This window comes from Sus scrofa, chromosome 1 (genome assembly GCF_054392235.1).
Source record: "Sus scrofa isolate SSC_HxYL_T2T_F1_AM1 chromosome 1, Sscrofa_HxYL_maternal_Yorkshire_Landrace_v2.0, whole genome shotgun sequence".
Taxonomy (NCBI): Eukaryota; Metazoa; Chordata; class Mammalia; order Artiodactyla; family Suidae; genus Sus; species Sus scrofa.
The window spans coordinates 147,146,283-147,162,226 of record NC_139383.1 but is presented as its reverse complement, the minus strand read 5'-3'; positions in this window follow the sequence as shown (position 1 = coordinate 147,162,226).

Sequence of the window (15,944 nt, the reverse complement as noted above, 5' to 3'; positions counted from 1 at the left end):
CCAACCCAGGGCCAGGCTGTCCGGAGCCCTCTAAGCTGGCTCTCGCATATCGGCAGGCAGGGTTCTCAGAAGGGGTACTGAGGGTTCCTCGTTATTCTCCTCCTCCCATTCACCCAGATGCACATCGTCACCTGGCCCTTGTTCGTCAGGCCACACAGCTGCTGTAATGTCAGCATCCAGACCTCTCTGGAAATCCCATCAGTACGAGCGTCTCTCATAGGCCACACTGGGGCACCAGGGCACTGTGGGGCGGCCAACAGTAGCCTGGACTCAACCTGTAGCCATTGTTCTCAATTCTTCAGTTCTCCACGTTAGGGAGGTAGGAGAGCCTTCTCAGGGACCAGTGGCTCTCCCAAGAGGATGCTTTGCTCAGACTCATTAGGTTTTCTTTCATGCCCTTCAAGGTCTTGCATTTTGAAACTCAAAACTTTCCCCATACTTATGCTTTATGTTTCTGAGAAACATCTTCTATAGACTATTGCTGCTCAGTTTGGGAAAGAGTTATAGAGCACCAGGAAATAGCAGGAGGATAACATAAAGTCCCACCACGGTTAATCTTTCAAAATCATACCCTGATGCATCATAGTTAATCCTCACAAAACTGTAGCTCAGAGAAGTTGAGCAACTTGATTAAGGACACATAGTTCCTAAATATGGGAATAGAAGTATTAGACGTTGTGACTGCAGAAGCAGACTTGAGCAGGCAGTGTCCAACCAGGAAAGAGAAAAACACTCAAAGGGAAGGGAATGATTTAACGGGGTGAAATGAGACTACTTACAAAGGGGTGGATGTGATGGGGAAGCCGCGGGAATCAGAAAGACCCAGAAGCCACTAGCCCCCTAGAGGCAGAAGGAGGGAACAGTGTTGAGGAGCAGGAGCTGTAGCATGCATCCTAGGAGGAAGAGAAGGAAAAATCCAACCCTTCTCTCTTCTTGCTCTCCCGCTCCTGCCAGTGCCTATTGCTGCAGAACCCAGAAGTCACCGGGACTGGCAGTGGCGTGCTGGCTTGTGAAAGCTACCTGTTAAATTATCAGGAATTTTGTGAGCTAGTTGTTAAAAGCTATTATTAAAAATAACACTAGCCAGATATTATTAAAAAATAAATTATAGAGGATTACCATTAATTATTCAAAAAGGAAATAAAACTTAAAATATATCACTTCCTAATTATTTTACTGCTCTTTACTATTATCTGTTCTTGAAGTTATGGATGTCTAATATCCTTGTAAGATGGAATGCTATATAACCCATGCTCCTGGAGTTCCCGTCGTGGCGCAGTGGTTAACGAATCCAACTAGGAACCATGAGGTTGCAGGTTCGATCCCTGCCCTTGCTCAGTGGGTTAACGATCCGGCGTTGCCGTGAGCTGTGGTGTAGGTCGCAGACACGGCTCGGATCCTGCGTTGCCGTGGCTCTGGCGTAGGCTGGCAGCTACAGCTCCGATTCGACCCCTAGCCTGGGAACCTCCATATGCCGCAGGAGCGGCCCAAGAAATGGCAAAAAGACCAAAAATAAAATAAAAAAATAAAAAAATAAATAACCCATGCTCCTGAGTGGCTACCCACCTCTGTGCTTGCTGACATTGTATTGGTAGCATGAGTATTTACACTGCAGAAATCAGTAGATTTTTTGTTAATTGTCAACTTGATTCATTATTCTACCGACAGCCAAGACTTACTTAAAGAATTGATGGAGAACATGTTAGTAATGAAGATGAAACTCAGTGTGTTATGTCTGTAGCTACTGAATTTTGAATATTACAAAAATTTGAGGAAATATAGTTCAGTGTTTCAAAGCTATTATTCGAGTTAGCAAAGAAGTCACTTCTTGCTGAGAACAAAATTTCTTAGTTATTTCACCTTTATCTTTCTTGTCGAGGTAAATACAAATACCAACCAACATTCATGTCATGCTACACTCATTTGTCAATTACAACTACAGATTGTCTAGGGACACCAGAGTTCTGCAAAAATCAATGAAAGCATTCTGCAGGAATCAATTTGCTGTATGGAATTTATGATAAGAAGTATTGTGCTTCTATTATCATTTGTCATAAAAATGTAAAAGTGCTCTGACATTGCTCCCATATTAACAAATACACTTTTCTATTAGTAGCTTAAAGCAAAAAAGCCCTGCAGTCTTCATTTTAATTTAGTCATTTTACTTTGAATTTTTAAAATTGTCTGTAAATATTGTTTCCTAGAATTGGCCCAATATAGAAGAAAGTGCACCCCAGTGCGATAAAACTATGGTGTAGATTTTTCTTGTAATCACAGCCCCCTTTGGCAGGCTAAACACCTCCAGGATTATCTACCTCACCTGTTACCATTTCCAATGAAAACGGAACTCGGAGATATCAGAGAACTGGAGAGAAAATTACATTTCAACCTCACTTACTGATTTCAGTAGACTAATAGATGCTTGTTGTCAGGAGTATCAAGGAAGGGCCATGGCTCTAAGTGCCCTGAAGGAGAGCGAGAATTTCCTCAACCTCCCAGCAGGGGGCGCTGCTGAGGATGGCGCGCACAGAAAGAGCTCCAGGGCCACTTCAGTCTAGGGTCCCCTCCTCCACCTTGCGCAGAAGGTGGGAGGATGGGGAGCAGTGCCCGCCCCCAGGCCTAGTCTCACTGGACGCCCCTGAAGCGGGAGGGCTGCCCTGAAGCAAGAGGGTGCAAGAGGACCACCCTCTTTCGTCAGTCCTTGCACTAGGCTGGGGAAGTGGAAATAGTTGGTCTTTTCTCTACTTGGAGAGCTTGGAGCTCCAAGTGTGGTGGAACAATTGGGGGCAGGGAGGTAAGAATTAATGGATTTCCCCCAAATAATTCATCAACCCCCCCCCCCACTTCACATCCGTTGCATAAGGGGAGGCAGGCAAAAAAAAAAGGTATTCCTGACTATGATCTTAAAAATGCACGTTGTAAAGGCTTGGAGACCACTTCTAGCTAGACTAGATGTTGGGGAGTAAATCCTGAGGGATGGCAGAGCAGGAGGCTGAGGAGAGTTGGGGTTCCCAGCAGATAAGAAAGGATCCACTTAGATCAGGGATTGTGGGAAGTGATGAAAGCACAAAAGTTCCTCGAGAGGCTCCCCAGAGGGGACCATTGTGCCCCTTTCTGAGCAGAGCCCCAAGGAGATCAAAACACCAGCTCTTTTCATTCTTTCTTTTCTTCTTTCTTTCTTTCTGTTATAGTTGATTAACAATGTTCTATCAATTTTTGCTGTACAGCAACGTGACCCAGTTACACAAATATATACATTCTTTTTCTTACATTATTCTCCATCATGTTCTATCACAAGTGATTAGATATAGTTCCCTGTGCTATACAGCAGGATCTCATTGCTTATCAGCAAATCACCAGCTCAATTGCAGGTCCAGGAGCAGAGGTCCTGTGCAGGCTTCCTCAGTGCATTCTTGGGGAGATAGCAGGCCTGATGTGAAGGGCTGCATCCTAGGCCAGGAGAGCCTTTCTGAAGTGCCTGCATCCCCCATGAGTGAAGCCAGGAGCCTGAGCACATGCTCAGAAGTGGCAGAGGACCTAAGGGAGCCATTCAGACAGGGATGGGGTAACTCCAGCAGGTCCCCAGCCAGCTCTCAGATGCCTCTGTGCAAATTATAAAAAGGTAGATGAGGGAACCCGTAGGTTCATGGCCTAGTCAGTGGCTGCTTCCTTGGTACAAAGGAAAAAAAAGTCCCTTCCTTAGGGTAGAAGCACCCCTGGACCTGCATCCATAGCTTAGCAATTACAGCACAGGCTGGATTTCAGTCCCACTCAACCTCCTCATTCAAATGTTTGCGCAGTAGACAACCCACTCAACTGTCCATGGATGCCCACTGTCCCAGCCTCTGCCTATGTGGATGAAGAGCATGGGCTTTATGTGAGGGAGTGGAAGGCTAGTGGATGCCAGCATAGACAGGTGACATAAGGCCCAGGTAGACCACCACCCCCCTCTGCCTCTGCTCTGTGTAAGCCCTCAGCAACTCCAGTGTAGCCCAAAGGAAGGAGGTTAGAAATTTAAAGTGATGGAGAATGAGTTTCCATCACCCTGGTGGAACGTCTGTTTAGGTAGGGCCGTAAATAGAAATTAGATTGAGATACAGAAAAAACAAATCTGCCATGATTCAGTAGCACATACAAGTTTGTGATCTGGGAGGCACACCTGCCACCTGGTAGGTTTGAAGAGGGAACTAGTGAAGCAAGTGGGGACAGAGAAATACAGGAGGCTGGCTGAAAGGTCTGAGTGGACACAGTGGCACAGAGCGGATGGAGCTGCTCCATTTCCTGGCACCTACCATCAGGGTGGCTCTGGGCACAGCACTCTCTCTGAGCCATTTCCTTATCTGTGTAAAAATAAAAACAGAATAGCACACAGAGAACCCCCTGGACTAGACAACCAAAGCTAGTCCTCACAGGGCCCTTTCCACGGGCCAGGTGCTCTTCTGAGTCCTTTCATAGATTAACTCACATCATCAGCACAGCCACCTATAAAGTAGGTACTAGCAGTTCTATTTTAGTGAAGAGATAAATGAGTCACAGTGTGGTCAGCTTGACCGAGGCCATGCGAGTAGAAAGTGACAGGATTTGGGGAGAGTTCCCATTGTGCCTAAACAGGTTACAAACCAGGTTAGGATCCATGAAGATGTGGGTTCAATCCATGGTCTCACTCAGTGGGTTAAGGATCCGTGAGCTGTGGTGTGGTTCTCAGACTTAGCTCAGATCCCATGTTGCTGTGGCTGTGTCACAGGCTGGCAGCTGTAGCTCTGATTCAACCCCTAGCCTGGGAATTTCCATATGCCGCAGATGTAGCCCTAAAAAGAAAAAAGAAAAAAAAAAAGCAACAGGATTTAGGTCCTGGTCTCACCCACTCCCCACGCTTCCTGTTATACTGAGTGAAGCTCATCATACAATGCCTGGGGCACAGCACCCAGAAAATAGTGGTCATCCTTGTGGCTGGAGTCCAGAAGCTCAGGAATCACAGGGAGGCTCAGGAAAGCTGGAAGAGAGGCTCAGGGCACCAGGGACTGATGCAGACAGCAGTAGCTTGGTGGCATCCATAGGAGTTAGGGGCCAGCGAGTAGGAGCATAGGCCTGGACTACCCCTGAATCTTCCACACCCAGTTTCCTCCTTTGTAAAGTAAAGATAGCCCCTCCTTTACAGGGTAGCTATGAGAACTAAAGAAGAGAATATGAGGCATTCAGGATACTGCATTGTTATGATCTGCCTCGTTTGAAAAACTGAATCCAGCCACTCTTGCTTAGAGCCCAGAGTGTTTCCCCACTCTGTCATGGCTCTTCTGGCTATTTCAAGAGGGCAGATCATTTGTTTATCCCTGTTTCATAGGAGCACAACAGGTGTTTGTTGGGATATAGGCTGTCTTTTTTAAAGGTGCAAAAATAGCATTTGTCGCATGAATAAAAAATGTGCAGTAACTTAACCTGCACACCCTCCCTCTCTTAATTTGGAAAGACATGTCATATATATTACGAATGAACTTGGAAAGGGCCCCTAGTGGCAAAGAGACATCCTCTGGTTAATCTTTCCAACAGGAACAAGACTCACATTTCATCTTAAGATCTAAAAAAAGCAGAATCTGCCATTGAAGAAGAAAACCATGTTTGCTGTTACTTCCCTAAACACACTTTCCATAGAGTTCATTAGTGGTGGCCATTGTGAGATAATTCAAAACTAGTTATTGTATCCCTCCTCTGTGCCATGGGCTCCGCTGGGCCCTGGGAACACAGAACAGAGGAGGCTTCAGGGAGAATGTTGTCTTTTCCCAGCACTGCCTCAAATGTGTGTTTCCTCTCCTCTTTGCTAACCACCAGTCACTCAGCAAGACTTCTCTTTTTGTCCACACTTGACTGCTCCAATCCAATCTCATGGCTTTAAATATCAACAATATATCAATGCTCCTCAAATGTGTAACTCAGTCCCAGATAGCTCTTCTGAACATGCTCTGTCTTGGATCAGAGCTCTGTTTATTTTTATTTTTTTGAAATCTTATTGGAGTATACTTGACTTACAATGTCATATTAGTTTCAGGTGTATAGCAAAGTGAATCAAATATATGTATGTTATGTATAATGTAAACAATATTCTTACACAATGTATGTAATATATATATTATAATGTTGTTATATAACATATATAATGTATATAACATATACAATATATGTTATATTTTGTTATATATCATATACGATATTACATATGTAATTTTTCCCATATAGCTTATTACAAACTATTGAGTAGATTTCCCTATGCTATACAGTAGGTTCTTGTTAATCATATACTCTGTATAGTAGTGTGTATATGCTATTTCCATTCTCTCAATTTCTGCCCTCCCTCCCTGGTTTGCCCTGTGGTAACCATAAGATCGGTTTTGAAATCTGTGAGTTTGTTTCTATTCTATAAACAAGTTCCCTTTTATCGCTTTTATTATATTCCACATATAAGTGATATCATATGGTATTTGTACTTCGACTTACCTCACTCAGTATTATCATCTCTAGTTTTATCCATCTTGCTGCAAATGGCATTATTTCATTCTTTTTTATGGCCAAGTAGTAGTCTGTTTTATATATGGACAACATATTCTTTACCTCTATCGGTGGACATTTAGGTTGCTTCCATGTCTTGGCTATTGTAAATAGCACTGCAGTGAAAATTGGGATGCATGTATTTTTTCAAATTATGTTTTTTTCTGGATATAAGTCAGGGCTCTGTTTACGATGTGACCCTGATATGTTCCTACTCTCACAGGAGAGCCAAGAAGATGCTTTGTGTCTCTGAGTGTTAACATTAATTTGAACCTGGTCATAGGGACCCGGCTGCTCTGGAAATAAATGGATGTCCCCCTTTCCCCAGTGTGAATGGCTGTCCTCCCTTTGGGGAAGGCCCAGGAGTTCACATCTGTCCTTACTCTTGCTGGAGGTTGCTGGGTCCTGCCTTCTGTGAATGGGATTTGGGTCTGATAACTGACTCAGGCCTAGAGATCAGGCAGTGACATACTGTGATTTTGTGTCTATTCTTGATGTTTTTGTCGGCTGCCCCATCTGTCTTTCCCCAGGAACACCATTTTCTCTGAATCATCTCTCCTACCCCAGGTTTACCATTCTAAGGTGGCTGCTCATCATGGATATTACGCACATCTTGCGTTTGACCCTTACAGACCATCACCTGCCCTCTGCTAGGCGTATCCTGGAGTTCTGACCTCTGTATTGGTGGTGCTCCAACTAGTGCCAGCAGCATGACCTAATAACATTTTAGAAATGCACATTCCTGGGAGTTCCCATTGTAGCTCAGCAGGTTAAGATCCCAACCAATATCCATGAAGATGAGATTCAATCCTTAGCCTCCCTCAGTGGGTTAAGGATCTGGCATTGCTGTCAGCTGTGGTGTAGGTCGAAGATGCAGCTAGGATCCTACATTGCTGTGACTGTGGCTGTGGCTGGCAGCTACAGCTCCAATTTGACCACTAATGTGAGAACTTCCATGTGCTGCAGGCAGGGCTGTAAAAAGAAAGAAGGAAAGAAGGAAAGGAAGGAAGGAAGGAAGGAAGGAAGGAAGGAAGGAAGGAAGGAAGGAAGGAAGGAAGGAAGGAAGAAAGGAAGGAAGGAAGGAAGGAAGGAAGGAAGAAAGAAAGGAAGGAAGGAAGAAAGAAAGAAAGAAAAAAGAAAGACACATTCCCCAGCCCCAAACCCAGACCTGCTGAATCAGAACCTCTAGGTTTTGACAAGTCCTCTGGTTGAGTTCGTTGCCCCCTAAAGTTTGAGGACCACAGCTGCATTATCATCCTCCCAGAAAGGCCAATTCTGTAACAGCCTCTCCTGCCACCAACCCCTCCTCCTGCAGAAGAAGCCACCAAGGAGCTTCTTGTGATGTCTTATCCCCTCACCAGTGGGTACCTTATCACTTTGGTAAATGGAATGTCTGCATGGCCCCCCAGGGAACATGGCCAGTGGGTTTCTGTCTTATGCCCACTTCTCAAGTTTTTGTTCCCTTCCTCCACAGTTTGCCAGAGGTTCTGACCTGTCTTCTTCATTTACTGTGGCCCAGCCCAGCAGCATAAACATGTAACTGGTAGGATTTTCCATATTTTCATCCACTTCTACCTAAAATCATGTCCCCTTTCACCAAGGCATTATCCTTACAGTGAATATTGGTGGTTTTAGCAGAGGATCCAACATGATTGGTGATTTGGCTGCCTTTCTCTCCTCTCATATTGAACAAAATCGTTATCCATCAGTGGCTTGGAAACTGTTTTGTCAGTGGCCACAATGAAAAAGAAGTACAGTTTACACTGAACACACATCCAAGTCACTGAAACAAAAGTTCTACAAATCATGACTTATCTCCTCAGTCTTTTAATGTTTTTTAATGCTGATTTGGATCAACAAATTTAACATTATGCCTAAATAATGAGTCTTAACTAATAGCTTCAAAGCTTCTCATCTAAATGATACCATCTATAATTTTAATCAATAACCTTGGCCCCCCACTTATAGGCACATGTGGACTTTCTAAATGCTATAGATAATGGATCAGGTATGAACACATAACTGTAATTGACCTCTGTTGATCATTCCTCTGCCCCTACCTTCTGGCCCAGGTTGGAGACATGCAGCACTTAATTCTAGCTTTCCTTTCTAACCTCTTACCATGCCCTCAGTGGTTAATCACTGAAATCAACTTACAAGCAGATAAATCACTGGGCAAAGATGATTCTCCAAAACGGGCAGACATCAACTTACCAACTATACTTACATTTTTTTTCCATTGAAATTAGAAATTGTTTTGATGACACAGATAGCTATGGTCAAGAAGCTGCTTTAATTTCTTTTTTCTATTTCTTTTTCTTTATTGGCTTCCTCACAGCATATTGGAGTTCCTGGCAAGGGATCATATCCGAGCCACAGCTGTGACCTGTGCCGCAGCTGCAGCAATGCCAAACCCTTTTAACCCACTGGGCTGGGTCAGGGAATCAAACCTGCATCCTGGTGCTGCAGAGATGCTGCTGATCCTGTTGCACCATAGCAAGAACTCCAATAAGCTGCTTTAATTATTTGATTACAAGGTATCAGCTCTACCAGTAAAAAGAGCAGTGGCAGTGAAGGCAAATGAAGCTCTCAGAGTTCACCGGCAGTTCAAAGGCTGCCAGGGCCCTCCTCCCAGACAGCCCCAAGCTTTTGTCATCAGTAGCCAAGAAGGGTGAACCTTGGACCAACATTACTGTGCCTGAGCCTCAGAGAGTTAGATTTGGAGACATCAGGGTCAAATTCAAATCATGGACTCTCAGTCTAGGTCCCTTCTTCGTCATGTTGGCAAAAATCTACCTGTATTCCAAGGCCCAATTCAAATGTCTCCATATCCACAAAGCTGTCCCTGATGGTGCCTGTGGGAATCAGGCCATCTTTTGGACTCTCAGTGGTCTCAGTTGTACTCTCTGATAAAGTGTGCTCCCTTCTCCTGCGTGATCTCATTCCGGGGGTCCCCACTCCTCACCACCCCTATGACTTCGTGGGCAAGGACCAGAGTTGTATTCTTCATGCTGGAATCTCCACACTGCCTGGCTCAGTCTTGCTTTCCGTAAGTGCCAAATAAGTAAAATGAGTAGCTGCTAAATTGAAATGTTCTGAACTACGAAAATCCCAAGTTCAATTCTTGGTTTGGGCCAGTGTATGCTCTTAACCAACTCAGCTCATCTCTCTGGGGTCGAAGCTTCCTTTGCCATAATCTGAAGGAATCAGACTCTTATCTCCAAGGTTCCATGGTAGTCGGCCTCCAAGGTGGCCCCAGTGACTCATTTCCTGTCATTCCCTCACCCATTGTGCCTGGGATGGTGGACATGACACTCAAGTTTGGGCTGTAAAAGACACAGTGGCTTCCTTCTTTGTTACTGTTTTTCTCCTTTGGATCACTTTGGGAGTGGTCAGATGATGTATCCTGTGTGGCCCTTTGAAGAAGCATAGGCAGCAAGGGACTCAAGACTTAGACCAACAGCCTTCAGGAAACAATCATGCCATGCTGGTGAGCTTGGAAGAGGATTTACTTGCCCTGGTCAATCCTTGAGATGACTGCAGCCTGGCCAAGAATTTGACTGGACCTCATGAGAGACCTTGAGTCAAAACCATGGCTAAGCCGCTCCCTAATGCCTGCTCCTCAGAAACTGTGAGATAATAAATATTTGTTGATTTGAGATAATCCGTCACACAGCCCTAGATAACTAATACCGACCACTTCTGGCTCTAAAATCCTACAAGCCTAAAGTCCCTGAAATAGGTTTATCACTTTCAGGAAACGCCTGATTTATAACAATTGTCAATCTTCCCCCTCCCACCCCACTCCCAGCCAGAACCCATAAAGAGAGAATACAAATTGTGTCAAAATATATTTTGGAGGAACAATATTTATTTTATTTGTGTTTGTAAGTGTTCCCAAAGCTTTGTTGATTTTGCTTCACTGAACCCTTTATTTCACAAATGAAGGTAGAAATACAGATAAATTAGGTGATTGGAATAATGCAAATGTTCCTCACTTCACAACATTTGCATGTCTTCAGTGGTGAATAAGAATGAGGTGCAGGCTTGCTTTGTCTTGCTCAGGCTCCGTCTTAAGAAATGTGTCTTGAGCAGTGGTGACACTGGCAACATACACTCCCCAGCAGCTAAGAGCCCAGGGAAATCCCAGGGGGGCCTAAGACAGGGCAGCCGGCGACAAGAAGGCATCGGGCAGCTAAGTCACCTCCAGAAAAGTAGCCAAAGGTTGGGCAGGGACAGTGGGCAGTGGGGCTGCCGTGTCAGCCTGGATTAAGAAAAGGCTTTTGACAGGACACGTGACAAGAAGTGATTTTCTGTTTAAAATGAGACCAAGGTCCCCATGATAAACAGGGGGAGAGGAAGGAAATGAAGACTGTGGAGGGTTCGTCAAGGAGCCCTGTGTCTCCTCTGGCTGCTGGCTTGAGCCCAGGTAGCCCCTCAGAGGAAAATGAACAGCTGATGGCCTCAGGAATCTGGGTCCACGAGTGCAGTAATGAGTTTGGGAAGAGTGTAAAATGTGGCCAAAAGGGAAAGGAGAATGCCTCAAACAGATAAAGCACAAACAGGGGGCTCTTCTACAAGAATGTATCTCTAGATAGGCTGCCTTCTGGAGGAGGTCATCAAAATACATTTATTGAAAGGACACAAGTGAATGGGAAGATGAAAGTAGAAGAAGAGGCATAGATGTGGGGGAGGCGACCCTGGGAAATTAAAATCTGTTCTTCTGAAAGCATCCGCTTCACCAAAGAGGATAGCATTACAATAAAAATAAAAATGTAAGTGATATTGACAATTATAAAAACCCTATCTTGAACCTTTTTTTTCCTTTTATGTCTACACCTGCAGCCTACGGAAGTTCCACGGCTAGGGGCCGACACCACAGCCACAACATCTCCAGATCCAAGCCACACCTGCAACCTACGCTGCAGCTTGTGGCAATGCCAGATCCTTAACACACTGAGTGAGGTCGGGTATTGAATCCATATCCTCAGGGACACTCTGTCAGGTTCTTAACCCACTGAGCCACAGAGGGAAAGCCTGTCTTGAACTAATGAATTGCCTTTTGGATCAAAAAAGATCTAAATGGTCTTAAATGGATGGGAATTTTTGAACATTTTGGAATTGCTATCAAATAAGGGAGGAGGCTGGACCAAAAATAGGAGGTGAGGGACCAGAGGGGAAGCTGATGGGATTCCCAGTCAAGTCTTTCAGGGAACTTAAGCCACACGGGTGGGTGCTTTAACCAGGCTGCAAGCCTACAAAGGGCTCAAGCAATTCTGGCTGCTTCACCAATATCAGCCAAGCAGATTCCTTGCTCCTCTCAACAGATTCCTTTCAAAATTCATAGACCACATGCAACTGAACACATTTTTGCTCTTCTATGTGAGTTTTTCCTTTGTGAATGGGATAAAGATATGTTTGGGGAATGAATAACAGAAAAGCCAATCAAAATGGAAATACAGAGAATAGAATTCTGAAAGATAAAGGAATTGGAATACTTTTTAATGTATTAAAGAGCAATTTCTCCCCTTATATTTGCACCCAACATGAGGATTAATTTTTCTGAAACTGAGTCTCAGGATAGACATGATAATAGATGTGAAAGTGCCTTGTGTTCAATAAACTGCTGTTGTAACAGTGAGGGTAGCCCAGTATTTCACTTATTCTCACAATGTAACTGTCAGGAATGGAGGAAGCAAATGTCACTGACATTTTGCAGCAACAAGACCAAACCATGGAATTTTTAACAACTCTCTCAGTGTAATAGGATGGAGGAGAGTGACTCACTAGGAACTATGTACCAGGCAATGTCTTGGGTCCTAAATATGCTTTTGACTGGGATCCTCTTGAGGTTTGGCACAGGGATCTCAGTGCAACAGATCCCCAAAGAGTCAAGTCTTCATTTGTCAAGTTAGTGGAGGGTCATGGAGCAAAGACAATCCAAGACAGTGTATAACCCCAGATGTAAGTCATGTCGAACTTCGTAAGGCAGGACGCAATGCTAGGAGCCTAAGCAGACACAACTTCTTAGCCGTGACACAAGTTGAGACACAAGTCTCAGGTGGAGACTTGGTCATTATCTGAGGTTTGATGAGACGTGAGTCACAAAGACCCAGGACTGATCCCACAGAAGAGCGTGGATAAAATTTGAAATAACAGCCAGATTTGATTTTTTTTGTGTAGACTGTTTATAGAGATCAACATAAATTTTGCCCATATTGATTTCCAATTGACCCAGCACTATTTACTGAAAAGAGCATTCTTTTCCTTTGCTCTGATGACAAAAGTGTCACCCTTATCACAAACTGAGCATGTATGTTTACTTCTAGACTCTCTATTCTCTTCTACTGATCATTTGTCTAATCTGGTTCCAATGCCACATTGTCTTAGTCATTGGGCTTCATAACAACTCTTGATAATGCTGTAGTATAAATCCCCTTATTTTGTTACTTTTCTTCAAAATTATCTTGGCTATTTTTGGCACATTATATTACTGTATACATTTTACAATTGATTTGTGAAATCACACACACATATAGACCTACACAGGCACACACACAAAATCTGGACTTTTTATTAAAATTGCATTAAGTCTATAGGTCAGTTTTGGAGAGAAGTGACACTTTTATTTTTAGAGAGATTGAGGATCCTCATGATTTCATCAGTAAGGAGTTTCTTAGGCCTTGTCTTTTCTATGATTTTATTTAAGAGAATAAGTAAAGACAATAAAAATAACAAAAACAATACTAGTTGGCATTTTAAATGATTACTATATGGTAGATGTTTGGGCTAAGTGCTTTATGGGCCTTATTTTATTATAAAAATTTGCCCAAAATTATGAGACCTTCCCTGAAGAAAGCCATAGCACTTTGCTAAAGGCATAAAAAGAATATTTGAACAAATGGTGAGGCAGAGTGTGTCCTTGGATGGCAAGAATGAATCATCATTAAAGTGTCAATGATTTTCAGGCGTTCCCGTCATGGCGCAGTGGTTAACGAATCCGACTAGGAACCATGAGTTGCGGGTTCAGTCCCTGCCCTTGCTCAGTGGGTTAAGGATCCGGCGTTGCCGTGAGCTGTGGTGTAGGTTGCAGACCCGGCTCGGATCCCGCGTTGCTGTGGCTCTGGCGTAGGCTGGCGGCTACAGCTCCGATTAGCCCCTAGCCTGGGAACCTCCATATGCCTCGGGAGCGGCCCAAAGAAATAGCAAAAAGCCCCCCCCCCAAAAAAATAGTGTCAATGATTTTCAAATAAATATTTACCTTAAGTTAATTCTAATCAGTATATCAGTTGGTGGTTTTCTAGAGCTGTACAAAAGCATTTTAACATTTATATTAAAGAAATTCAAAATGTTTTTAGAGTTGACAGCAAAAAATCTTTAATTTCAAAAAAATAATAAAGGAGAATTGTCTTACCAGATACTACTTTCCAAAATGCAAATGTGATATTTTTTTTAACTGTATCGTTTGGCTCACTAATAAGCTTACAGATCAGAAAACCAAAAAGTCCAAAAGATCTGAGTATGTATTAACAATTTTGTTCCATGCAGAGAAGATGGCTTATTTAATTAATGTTAATTAATAACCAATTGGCATAATTGGTTATTGACCTGCAAAGAAGACACCTCCAACCATGAATAAAAATCATTATGAATGCAGTAAAGCTTGAAACAAAAAAAACGAAACAAAAAATAAAGGAAAAAAATTTAGGAGGAAATTTGCATAGCTTCAAGACAGGGAAGGAGAGCATTAATTATACAATACTGGGACTCTAGGGTGCATATAGGAAAGACTAACAAGTTTGACTATTAAAAAATTAAAGTGTGGAGTTCCTGCTGTGGTGCAATGGGTTAAGGATCCAGCGTTGTCACTTCAGCTACCCAGGCTGTTGCTGGGCATGGGGTCAGTCCCTAGCCCTGGACCTGCCACATGCCACAGGTGCAGTCAAAAACAAACAAAAAAACCCAAACCCACAAAACTTTGAAAAGCTCTCTAGACTCTCCAGACTCTCTACTAGATAGGGAACTACAACTTATACCAGCACAACAGCATTTTTTTTTAAATTCACAAATCTTATTGGTGAGAACCTAAAGGCTTCGAAAGCACATTTGGTGTTTATGAAGAGGTAGAGGAAGCAGACCATCTTATACAATGCTAGTATGGGGGTGAATTACTTCCTTTTGGTAAAGGACACTGGCTGGCAGCATCAGTTAACATGTCAAGATATATATATATATATATATCTTTAACTCAGCAAATCCACTTGGTGGGTATTAAACTTCAAAAGACATATTTTCACAGATGGCCTCTTGCAGTTATTAAAGAATAAGTTAGATCTATTGTATGAACTATATGGGATGTCTAGAACATATTGAGGTTGAAAAAGCAAGTTTTAAAGTAATGTCACAGCTTCTTTTTTTTTTTTTTCATCTTTTTTGTCTTTTGAGGGCCACATCTGTTGCATTTGGAGATTCCCAGGCTGGGGGGTCTAATCAGAGCTGTAGCCACTGGCCTACACCTCAGCCACAGCAATGCCAGATCCGAGCCGCGTCTGCGACCTACACCACAGCTCACTGCAACAACGAATCCTTAACTCACTGAGTGAGGCCAGGGATTGAACCCACAACCTCATGGCTCCTAGTTGGATTTGTTTCCACTGAGCCACAACAGACACTCCAATGTCACTGCTTCTTAATAACATACATTTGAGTAACATTTTTTTATGCAGTAGGGCCAGTTGTAAGTTATTCACAGGTATTGACTCATGAAAACATCCAGACCAAAGAGGCTGTGCTCCCATCAGTCCTGGCTTATCAATGTGGCACCACAAAGTCACACAGCAGGTTTGTGGTGGAGCTGGGATGGGAACACAAGCCTCTGATTCACGTCTGTGTTTGTAACCTCACTGGAATTCTGTGTATTGATCCCATTTTTAAAAAGTGATCCAATTTTAGAGAAAAAGAGGGGAAAAAAGAAGCCTCTATTTATAAACTCTTTTAAATGAAATGTGTGATACGAGATTACTGCAGGAAGGAAGTTTTCCTACATTTTAGTGAATTCTTTTGGTTGCAAGGGTCATTGTTCTTTTTTTTAGACTTTTATTTTTTCCATAATAATTGATTTACAGTGTTCTGTCAATTTCTACTGTACAGAAAAGTGACCTATATATATATATATGTGTATATATATGTGTGTGTGTGTGTGTGTGTGTGTGTGTGTGTGTGTGTATATATATATATATATATTCTTTTTCTCACATTATCCTCCATCGTGTTCCATCACAAGTGACTGGATATAGTTCTCTGTGCTATACAGCAGGATCTCATTGCTTATCCACTCCAAATGCAATACTTTGCATCTATTAACCCCAGCTTCCCAGTCTATCCCACTCCCTCCCCCTCGGCAG